Here is a 12,118-nt window from a genome sequence, read left to right as displayed (position 1 = left end):
AAGTAAAGTAATTACATGGCGTTTTCATTGACACGCAGGTCACACAATAAATTAAGACAACTCCTATGGCTCCTGCCGGTTGTCATACTCATCGACATGAAAGTCGTGATTCCTATTACAAGAACATGATCAATCTCATACATCACATATATCATTCATCACATCCTTTTGGCCATATCACATCACATACCATACCCTGCAAAAACAAGTTAGACGTCCTCTAATTGTTGTTGCATGTTTTACGTGGCTGCTATGGGTTTCTAGCAAGAATGTTTCTTACCTACGCAAAAGCCACAACGGTGATATGCCAATTGCTATTTACCCTTCATAAGGACCCTTTTCATCGAATCCGATCCGACTAAAGTGGGAGAGACAAACACCCGCTAGCCACCTTATGCATCAAGTGCATGTCAGTTGGTGGAACCTGTCTCACGTAAGAGTACGTGTAAGGTCGGTCCGGGCCGCTTCATCCCACAATGCCGCCGAATGAAGATAAGACTAGTAACAGTAAGCAAATTGAACAAATCGTCGCCCATAACTACTTTCTGTTCTACTCGTGCATAGAATCTACGCATAAACCTGGCTCTGATACCACTGTTGGGGAACGTAGCAGAAATTCAAAATTTTCCTACGTGTCACCAAGATCAATCTAGGAGATGCTAGCAACGAGAGGGGAGGAGTGCATCTAGATACCCTTGTAGATCACGAGCGGAAGCGTTCAAGAGAACGGGGTTGATGGAGTCGTACTCGTCGTGATCCAAATCACCGATGATCCTAGCGCCGAACGGACGGCACCTCCGCATTCAGCACACGTACGGAGCGGGGATGTCTCCTCCTTCTTGATCCAGCAAGGGGGGAGGAGAAGTTGATGGAGATCCAGCAGCACGACGGCGTGGTGGTGGAAGTAGTGGGATCCGGCAGGGCTTCGCCAAGCGCATGCGGGGAGGAAGAGGTGCCACGGGAGGGAGGGAGGCGCCAGGGCTTGGGGTGCTACTCCCATGCACCTCCCCACTATATATAGGGGTGGAGGGGGCTGGTTTCTTGCCCTCCAAGTCCATTGGAGCGTTGGCAAAGGTGGGGGAAAGAAATCCCATCATTTCCCTTCCCCACCGATTGTTATCCCCCTTTTTTAGGGATCTTGATCTTATCCCTTCGGGGTATGATCTTATTCCTTCTAAGGTGGGATCTTGGTGCGCCTTGACCAGGGGTGTGGGGCCTTGCCCCCACTACCCATGTTCATGTGGGTCCCCCATGCAGGTGGGCCCCCCATATATAAATCTTTACCTCCGGAACTCCTCGTGACGTCCGGGATCTCATTCTGGACTCCGAACAACTTTCGGTTAACCGCATACTAATATCTCTACAACTCTAGCATCACCGAACCTTAAGTGTGTAGACCCTACGGGTTCGGGAGACATGCAGAGATGACCGAGACGACTCTCCAGTCAATAACCAACAGCGGGATCTGGATACCCATGTTGGCTCCCACATGTTCCGCGATGATCTCATCGGATGAACCACGATGTCGAGGATTTAATCAATCCCGTATACAATTCCCTTTGTCAATCGGTACGTTACTTGCCCGAGATTCGATCGTCGGTACCCCAATACCTTGTTCAATCTCGTTACCGGCAAGTCACTTTACTCGTACCATAATGCATGATCCCGTGACCAAACACTTGGTCACATTGAGCTCATTATGATGATGCATTACCAAGTGGGCCCAGAGATACCTCTCCGTCATACGGAGTGACAAATCCCAATCTCGATTCGTGCCAACCCAACAGACACTTTCGGAGATACCCGTAGTGCACCTTTATAGCCACCCAGTTACGTTGTGACGTTTGGCACACCCAAAGCACTCCTATGGTATCCGGGAGTTGCACAATCTCATGGTCTAAGGAAATGATACTTGACATTTGGAAAAGCTCTAGCAAACGAACTACACGATCTTGTGCTATGCTTAGGATTGGGTCTTGTCCATCACATCATTCTCCTAATGATGTGATCCCATTATCAATGACATCCAATGTCCATGGTCAGGAAACCATAACCATCTATTGATCAACGAGCTAGTCAACTAGAGGCTTACTAGGGACATGTTGTGGTCTATGTATTCACACATGTATTACGGTTTCCAGTTAATACAATTATAGCATGAACAATAGACAATTATCATGAACAAGGAAATATAATAATAACCATTTTATTATTGCCTCTAGGGCATATTTCCAACACCATCCTACAACAAGAAGTATATAACAATGAACTTCAAGAACATTACAGGAGCTAAACGCCCAATCAACACGAAGTGCTCAGAAATGCCTTAGCTAGCATGCATTCAAAATTTAGACACTTGACATAGCCTCATCAAGCATGCAATAAATTATAGAAAGTAAACGAGGACCAGACTTTACAATTACAGACACATCCATCAATCCATGAGGCAAAATCATGTGAATCCACAAGGAGAGGCAGGAAGGATACCAATTTTGATCCAGAGGGGCTACGAGTGTGGCCTTCTTCCGGAAGAGGTTGGCCCTAACGCACCTTGTATCAGAGGCGCTGGGAGCTCATAGATTGTCCTGGTCAGTGAGCAGGTCCTCGCATCCGGTCATACTGCTAGCCTGAGTAACAGGAAAAATGAAAGGAACAATTTAGACTTGGTATTAACGAACAAAGACTGTAATCAATAGCAGATTAAGCACCAATTTTCTCAGATGCAAGGAGAAGAATGAGCAAAACAGCATAGAGATGTGGGACAATGTTGTACCTGTAGATGATGTTCGCAGCCAAGGAAGACATGGGGCCAGCCTTGCATGTGTGCGTGCTTCACCGGTGCATGCATCACCATAGGAGCCAAGCAAGTAGACATCATCGACATCTACTCACCGCTTTCCTGGCAATGGAGAAAGAGTCAAACAAAAAAATATTAGACCATGATATGACACCAGACCATAGATTAGTAACTTTAAATCACAAAGTATATCCACAACACCATAAAATAGTCCCAAACCCGAGTGTTATTTGAGTATATCGCATGTAGTTTATTTTCATGAGTCCAGAAACATGGAAGGGTTCAATACAGTCCTAATATACATTCATATTACAATAGCTCGGTAAGTCCAGAAATATGTTGTATATGCACGATAAGTCCAGAAACCCCAGTGCTATTTATTTACTGGTTTTACTGAATCACACTACATTACTGCCCTTATTTGAAATCTCTCGCATGAATCTGGGTGCAGGGTAGATCCTTTTTTATATGTTCTACATTACTACCCCAAGAAACTTTGGCTTTGAACGCTTGTGCCAACTCGTTTATCAACAGACATATTCTAGCAGAGAGGCACTCTGATTTGCCTGTGTGGATCTAGACAATTCCCCTCGCTCTACGAGAAGCTACCGAATAAACAGTTTCACACATCTGTTGATTGGTTTTGATACTCATAACAAAAGGATGCAGCATATACGCAGCAACCACAGCATGACTACAACGCGGCTCAAATTTCAAAGTTGTTGTGATGTGCCTGTAGCATGCTGCCTAAGCAACGGCAATGCATAGTGGTACAGCCGAGAGATCAGTAGAATCAACACGTTTAGCCCTACTTGGATCACACGCCCACGTACAGGCCCCAGAGACAATTCAACCAAATTGGCCAGGTTCGAGCAGAGCACAAAGGCAAAGACAAAGTATATATCAATGCATACAATCTTCAGTTCAGTACACATCCCTTTAGAACAGAGTAATATTCAGAATTCATATATCAGTATATATTCAGAATTGAACCACCAACGACAGCTTTACTAATATCTCTTTAGTAGAGAGTAAACACCAGCAAACTAATTTCATCTCGAAGGGTAGTTTTGCAGCAGCAACAAGCATTAAAACAAGCTACTCTTGTTACTATAGCAGTTCAGTACTATAGTTCAGTACCATATGCCTACAATCAGACACAAGCTTCAGTACAGTCAAAGTATAATTACAAATAGGATTAAGAATCAAACTTGTTACTCATGGGATCGTGGCACAGAGCATTCAGTAAAGAGTATAACACAAGCTACAGTTATAAACACAAGCTTCAGTTCAGTGCAGAAATAAACAAGCCTCAGATTGTGAGCAGCAGTGTTAGATTGTTTACCTTCAGAGTTCTTCTTCTCCCACCTCCCCATCCTTCACAAAGCCACCCTCCACCTGACCAAATCAAGCTTTCACTTCAACAATCAACACCATTCACCTCTTCATCCTCACTATTTCTGCCCAGACACAGTCACATGAACAACATTCAGCTACACAGAGAGGAGACAAATCGATCCGAGACGAACAAGGTACTAGGATACATTACCTCCTGCCGTCCACGGGGACACACTCGTAGTGGCACGCGCCTTGTCAAATGAGATGGGGCCCCCAATGAACTCCAGGACGACGTCCTCACTGGCGTTGGCCTTGGCGGCCACCACCCAAGTCAGGCACGCCCTCGCCATCAGGGGCGGTGAGCTCCTGGGCCTCCTCTGCCAGCGCGCCCTGGTCGGACTCGTCGCCGCACTCGTCGTCCTGGTTAATTGCATGCACCCAATGACCACCACACTACTAGAAAAAGGCTTGCTAGTGGCGCACCAGTTTTGCCTACTAATGGCGCACTACTGGTGCGCCACTAGCACCACGCCACTAGAATATTTTAGTAATGGCGCACCACAGGTGCGCCATTAGTATCTGGTATACTAATGGCACACCAAGGGTGCGCCATTAGTATCCCAAAGGTGCGCCATTAGTAACTGGTATACTAATGGCGCACCAGATGGAAGTGCGCCATTAGGAACATTTTAAAAAAAATTCATTTTTTCTTAATCTCATGTCACTATTTCACATATGAGATATCCAACACATATATATACAACAAGCATCCATATAACAATCATATCCAACACACAAGTTTCATCATATATACATACATAGCCAACACATAGTTCCATCGTTACATATTACAAAAGTTTCACATTGTTCATCCAACACCGTTATCCATCCAACACCATATTACAAAAGTTTCACATAGTTCAGTTCTCATTGTTCTTCTCCTTCTCCTTCCTCAGCCTGATGCGCCAAGAGCGGTGAGGCGGTGGAGGCAGCTGTGGGATGTAGTCTTCTACCACAATTGGCGTGGTCATGTCGCCCAGCTATGGGATCGCCGGCGCCACCACCGGTGCGTGGTTATTGTCAGGCACCACCACCATCGCGAGGCCACCTTCAGGCAGGATGGCCACCACCATCGCTAGGTCATCCTCAGCCACCACCATCTCTTGCCCATGGTCAGCCACCACCATCTCTTGCCCTTGGTCAGCCACCACCAGCGCTAGGTCATCCTCAGCCTGATGCCCATCGTCATCCTGCAGCTCCTCATCCCCACTCTGCTCCTCTTCTCCCCCACTCCAGTCCGGATCATCCTTCTTGTTGTCTTTGCTGCTGCCAGAATCGCTGCTGCTTTCGCTAAAGCCAGAATCGCTGCTGCTTTGGCTGTAGCCAATGTCGCTGCTGCTGCTCCCATTGCCTGTCCAAATGCAACAATGGCCGTTAACAATCGATGTGAGACAAAGCCAAATGTAGAGGAATAAGAAGAGGCAGAACGCACTGGCATCTTCGTCGTCAGCGTAGCGCATGCGACACATAGTCGTGTTGAAAACCTTCACGATGAGCATTGTGGCGTCATCGTCGTACCTGAAGAGAAGAAAGTACCCGGTCCGCAGGTCGTAGGCACTGTAGAACTTCTCCCAGCCACGGCACAGGTACATGTGGCCCTTCTCGATCACCAACTCCACGTCCCACAGCCTGCGAACCCCGCCGCCGGTCTGTCGGAGCTTCACATTATGTGGCGGATCTTCACCCAGCATGTTCATAAAAGTGTCAGGCAGCCTCTGCAATTTGGGACAAGGAGTGATGTAGCAAACAACAGAGTTATCATAATGAGATGGGTGAAGGGGAGATCTCTCGTTTTATATACTTGCCTCGTGGCTGATACTGAAGTCCCAAGTATGACACTGAATAACTCGAAAGCATCCAACTCGTACTCCGGTGAGGCAGAGCGGCGGTGGCTGCTTCCCCCCATCTCTGATAAGCAGCAGAAGAGACCAATTAGTACCCTTACAACATCACATTGCAAATAGATGAATTGTGTAGGTATGCATGGATTTAAGATTATTTGTTCAAAGCCAATTTGTCAATGATTAATATGATATCTCAATTTCCACCAAATAATACATTTGTTATACACCACATTTTCTTTTCCTTTGGAAAAGAAAAAAGCACACTGCATTCAAGTGAATGTATCTTTTATTGCAAAGCCACAACTTAGCAATAGATTCAAAGTTAACGATTGGCACCTAGAAAAGCATTTCGACATCTTCACAGATTTTACTAGCTACAATACATTCAAAAAATAAATGATATACAGTTTGTATCTCTTTGCAATGAACACACTCTAGGGGTTTTGCCATCCCCCTTTTCCTTAGATTGTCACAAGTCATGATTTTGTTCTGGGAGAACATCCAAACGAAACCTTATACCCTAGGGGGCAATTTAATACTCCATACTACAGGAAGTTACAAAGGTTGCACCCCCCCTAAAATTCACTAGAACATATAGAGATTTATAAGAGCAGGTCCCTTTAGATTCATGCTAGCTAGGCAGGACCTAATTGGGGTAATTTTTTCCAAATAAGAAAGGAGTCTGCCTCTCCATCTAGCTATTTTGGCTAAAATTTTATCAATAAAAGCTAGCAGATCTTCTCTGCCAATCTTGTCAAAATGCAAAGGAATTCCTAGAGTGTGTTATGAATAGATGATATTTCTCCAAAGGAATTCTCTGCCAATCTTCTCTAGCTAGATGATATTTCTCCCAAAGCTTTTGCTTGTTTTATGAATAGGAAGTTAAGGATATCTCGAGCATGGTGTTATACCACATCACAGAACACATTTTCAAGTGCAATTTGGCACAGTTTTGTGACACCGCTCAAACTGAAAGCGTAAGAAAATGCCACCAACATACACCACCAATGCACAATTTTCAAGTGCAATTTGGCACAGGTTTTCAAGTATAACTTTTACAACAAACATAAGTGAATCGTCTCAATTTTTGAAATTTAAATGATGGCTCGACTAAAAAAGTGCTTCTTGATCCGGGCACCACTTCTCTGAAATTTTTCCTTTTCATTCAGCTAACCATGACATATTTGACTGAACTTGATGTCTGCAAGTAGAAATAAAGTGCATATAGGATTTAACCTTTGTGTTTGCCCTAATAAGATAGCATCATGCATCTGTTCATTTGAGATGGGTGAAAGGGAATGGGGAGGAAGGGTGGAGAGGGAGGAAGGAGGAAGGAGGAGGGGTACCTGGGCGGGCGCGGCTGGTCGCCGGGTGGAGAGGGAGGAAGGAGGAAGGAGGAGGGGTACCTGGGCGGGCGCGGCTGGTCGCCGGGTGGCGGAGGACGGCAGGGGCAGGCGGGGTGTGGGCACGTCGGAGGAGGAGGAGGCCCTTGCTCGCCGGCTGCTGCAGGGGCCAGAGGAGGCCCTCGCTCGTCGGAGGGAGGAGGAGAGGAGCGCTCGGCCGTCGGGGGCGGCGGGGGTGGAGTCCCGCGGGGGTCGAGGCGGCGGCGTCGGGGCAGCGCAAGACCACAGCGGCGGCGGCGTCGACGACGGCGTGCAGGCGCGGCGGACGGAGGGGGCGGAGCAAGGGGGCGGCGGCATACGGTTGGGGTCTCGAGTGGGGGATCTGGCGAGGGGAGGGCGGGAGGCCACAGTGCGAGGGGAACAAGTACGTCGATTCTAATGGCGCACCTCCCCCTGGTGCGCCATTAGAATTTTGTTTTACTTACTAGCCCGACTGGTCAGGTTATATTCCACCTAACCCTATCTCCATTAGTACATGCCCACTAGCCTGACTAGTCAGCACGCAGCACACACACTAGGAGGTCCTGGGTTCGATTCCCAGGCTCCCCAATTTTTGTTTTTATGCATTTAAAATGCTGTTTGATATTTATTTGTGTTTAAATATGTTCAAACTTGATTTAAAATGTTGTTTGATATTTATTTGTGTTTAAATATGTTCAAACTTGTTTAAATCATAACAGTAATATTTTTTTATAAAAACAGTAATGAATTTTTTTTAAATATCATCAAATTTGTTATATGAAAATATAATCAAATTTGCTTTTTTTTGCAAATTTAGTTGCATTCATTTGTATTTTTTTATAAAAACAGTAATGATTTTTTAAAAAATATCATCAAATTTGTTATTTGAAATATAATCAAATTTGCTTTTTTGCAAATTTAACCCAATTTTTGTTTTTATGCATTTAAAATGCTGTTTGATATTTTTTTGTGTTTAAATATGTTCAAACTTGATTTAAAATGCTGTTTGATATTTATTTGTGTTTAAATATGTTCAAACTTGTTTAAATCATAACAGTAATATTTTTTTATAAAAACAGTAATGATTTTTTTAAAATATCATCAAATTTGTTATATGAAAATATAATCAAATTTGCTTTTTTTTGCAAATTTAGTTGCATTCATTTGTATTTTTTTATAAAAACAGTAATGATTTTTTAAAAAATATCATCAAATTTGTTATTTGAAAATATAATCAAATTTGCTTTTTTTGCAAATTTAGTTGCATTCATTTGTGACGGTGGAGCGGGCCGGGGAGGGTGCGGGGGAGAGGGTGCGGGGGGTCGTCGGCGACGGCCGGTGGAGCGGGGGAGGGTGCGATGGATCGTCGGCGACGGTGGAGTGGGGGAGGGTGCGGGCCGGGGGTCGGCGGCGGCGGCCGGTGGAGCGGGGGAGGGAAATATTCTTTCTCTCCGAAACCACCTGCCCCGCGAGATATCCGAAACCGAGATAGTCGTGCACCGTCGTGAGCAGTGCGGCTCTCATAGGGAAATATTCTTTCTCTGCGGCGTCCCACGTATCAACCAACTGCCCCAGGTGCGCCATTAGTAGTTTTGCAAAAAAGTAAAAAAATAAAAAAAATATTGTAGTGGCGCACTATGTTGCTGGTGCGCCATTACTAGTTACAACTAGTAATGGCGCACTATGTCCTGATGCGCCATTAGTATGTCTGGCAAAATAAAAAAAATTGTTACTAATGGCGCACCGTGTGTCTGGTGCACCATTAGTGTATTTCACACTAATGGCGCACCAGCACATGGTGCGCCACTGCTACATAGCAATGGCGCACCACATGTCTGGTGCGCCATTAGTGGCCATTCCATCTATAGCCCTTTTTCTAGTAGTGCCACTATCACAACATGATGTTTATATAATATCTTAAGTGATCTTAAATAGCTAGCAACAAAGTCTACTGCAACATCTCAGTCAATTAAATCACATATGATTGTGGGACTTTGATTAACCAAAACAATGCAAATCAATCTATTATAAGACAAAATAATGCTCATCTAACAAAATATCAACACCAAGCACTCATTCAACTGCACCAAATTAACAGTACCATAATCTGTATGGTTAATGTTCAAACACACATGTGAAATCATATTGTCAAATGCATGCACATATACCACTAATATCTTTGCAGCAGCATTTGCCTGCCATTTTACACATTAAATTAGATTAAGCATGTGAAGCAGTTAGACATGCATCTCCATTTTCATGACACTGAGAATGGTAGCAGAAAACAAAATCGACCAGGTTACAGACAGGCAGCAAAGTAAGCAAGCGAGCAAGCAAAACCCTGCAGCTCACTGTTGCAGATGCCATCATCCTTCTTGTGGGTGTAGCGGCCGGCCTCGAGCATCATTGCGGCCAGGAGGAACCCGCCGCCAGAGCAGACAAGGGCGTGGGGCCAGAGCGCTCCAACTCCAAGGCGGCCACGCGCGGGGCGGGGGCTCCTCCAATGGAGCGCGCGGGGCGACGGAGCCATGCGCGCCTGGACTCCATGTCTGAAGGAGCATGGAACGCGGTGTCAGCATTCCCCTTCTGCCTCTCACTGCCAATTGGTGCCTGCCAAATAAATTCAAATCCTTGAGTTGACAGTTACCCATGTTGCTCAGTTCAAACAAGCTATGGTAAAACCATCTGAACTATGTAAGCTCAACCTTTAACAGATACATCTCCCAGACTAACCAAGGATTTGAGTTCTTATTTCAGCCAGATTATCTAACCAAGGTAGCTGCAGTGGTTCAGTTTAATCTTGAACCAGTTAACAGTTGCAATGTAGTCTTTCAGTAAGTAGAAGCTAGTGAAGTACAACAATGAGCAATCACCTCCATGGCTACCACATTCCATAATACTAGTTGCTTTACGGAGATGCTGGTGTAGCTAATCTCTGGTGGAAGCATTACACCTCAAAGGATACTTCAGCAAACAGAGACCACACTTTACATTTGAATCAGCGGGAATTTTAACACATATACAGGTACTCATATTTGACATAGTTTATTATCTCCAGATGAAAAACCCTTTTCCTGGATGTTTATGTACAAGGACAGCACAATTCTAGTAGACTTACTGAGATAATCATCGCTAGATATGGAATTACTTTGATCGATCTGCTTGTTCAAGGCGAGGCAGTTGAGGAAGGCCGTCATCTCCAGCATGTACGGCTTAACGACGCCGCCAAACTTCTTTGAGTTTATGTACAGCCCAGCTTTCCGACCCATCCTGCCATATCACTTACAAGTGTGAATTTTTATGCAGTAGCAAAGGCTGACTACTCAGTGACCACTCACAGTCAGTACTCTGTCTATAACAAATGCCTACATGAGCAACACGATAATGCGTGGGCAAACAGGCAATGCGAGAGAAATGAATCATCTGAACCAAACATCTGGAGAAAAGAGCATGGCATATGGTGATGTTTTACTAGCTAGTGTAGCGTAGGAGCAACAGAGTTCCTCCAACAACCGTGAAGTGCGAAATTTTCTTTCAAAGAAACAGTGTGGCACTGCCTAATCTGGGAGAAACCGAGTTCCTTCAATAACCGTGAACCGCGAAATCTCCCTTTCAAAGAAACAAAGTAGGTATTATATATGCCACGCAAAGATGCACCGAATTTGTTGGCCATCACGGCAGTAGAACAGCGGGCACCACATCATCTAAGGAACAAACACGTCATCAGACGGAAACAGCGGCGTGTGCTCATCTATCCCTGCGCTACCGTTTGGTGAAACGTGACTTATGCTGAGACGAATCTAGTAGTCGAAAAGGTTGTGTGCGTGCGCCCGGAGCAGGGGCGGATCTAGTACTCAAAAGAAAATCACAACAGATGGATGGTACGTATTTCTGTTACCTTGCCTTGATCTGACCGCCGCTGCAGATTCACCACGCCGGACCGGAGTCAACCTGCGATAATGGGAGGGAAAGGGTTAGGATTTTTGGCGTTGCTGTTCTAGGGGGTTCAGAGGAGAGAGGCGACACGGAGGAGAGGGAGGGGGGACGGGATGGGGTGGGGGTGGCGGGAGGGAGCACAGGCTAGTGGGGGAAGATGCGAGCGGGGCGAAGCTTACCTGCGCCGTCATCTGGTCGCCGAGGTTTCTCCGCCGCCGTGCCGCTCTCCCGCACCGCACGGGATCATAGTGCGCGGGTCGGCCCGGATCGCCATCGACCGGATCTCGGCCACCGCCGGAGGCGCGAGCGCGAGCAGGGCAAGGGCGAGGGCGAGGGCGGCCAGGAGTGCCGCGGCGTGCGGCGGTGCGGCGGCGGCCATCGAGGTAGTTGGTGCGATCTTGGTGGAGGGGACGGGGAGAGGGCGGAGACAGTGAGATTTGGGATTTGGTGGGCACGCGGTCGCGTGATTTGTCGGTAAAGGCAGGCGACGGGCTGAGGGCTCCTCGCCATCGACGGGCTAAGGGTCGGCCAAGGTGCGGGGGCGGCGGCGGCTAGGGTTTCGGCGAGCGGGTGCGGGTGCGGGATTGGAACGGCGGTGAGTGTGTTGGAAATATGCCCTAGAGGCAATAATAAATGGTTATTATTATATTTCTTTGTTCATGGTAATTGTCTATTGTTCATGCTATAATTGTATTGTCCGGAAATCGTAATACATGTGTGAATACATAGACCACAACGTGTCCCTAGTAAGCCTCTAGTTGACTAGCTCGTTGATCAAC

The 12,118-nt window shown here is 46.2% G+C and overlaps 1 long non-coding RNA gene across 2 annotated transcripts; it reads right to left on the bottom strand.

The window, feature by feature from the left end:
- Positions 1–9,457: 9,457 nt before the first annotated feature.
- On the bottom strand, positions 9,458–11,916 carry LOC123124153 (uncharacterized). 2 transcript variants are annotated; one of them, XR_006460997.1, is made up of 4 exons: positions 11,519–11,916; positions 11,302–11,354; positions 10,522–10,673; positions 9,458–10,013 (listed from the first exon to the last, which is right to left on the bottom strand). It is a non-coding gene; the product is annotated as an uncharacterized lncRNA (long non-coding RNA). The 2 variants fall into 2 exon arrangements; XR_006460998.1 differs by having other exon boundaries at positions 10,552–10,673; positions 11,519–11,914.
- Positions 11,917–12,118: the final 202 nt, after the last annotated feature.

This window comes from Triticum aestivum, chromosome 5D (genome assembly GCF_018294505.1).
Source record: "Triticum aestivum cultivar Chinese Spring chromosome 5D, IWGSC CS RefSeq v2.1, whole genome shotgun sequence".
NCBI lineage: Eukaryota > Viridiplantae > Streptophyta > Magnoliopsida > Poales > Poaceae > Triticum > Triticum aestivum.
The sequence above is the reverse complement of the archived record's forward strand: the minus strand, read 5'-3'. Positions and strand labels throughout refer to the sequence as shown.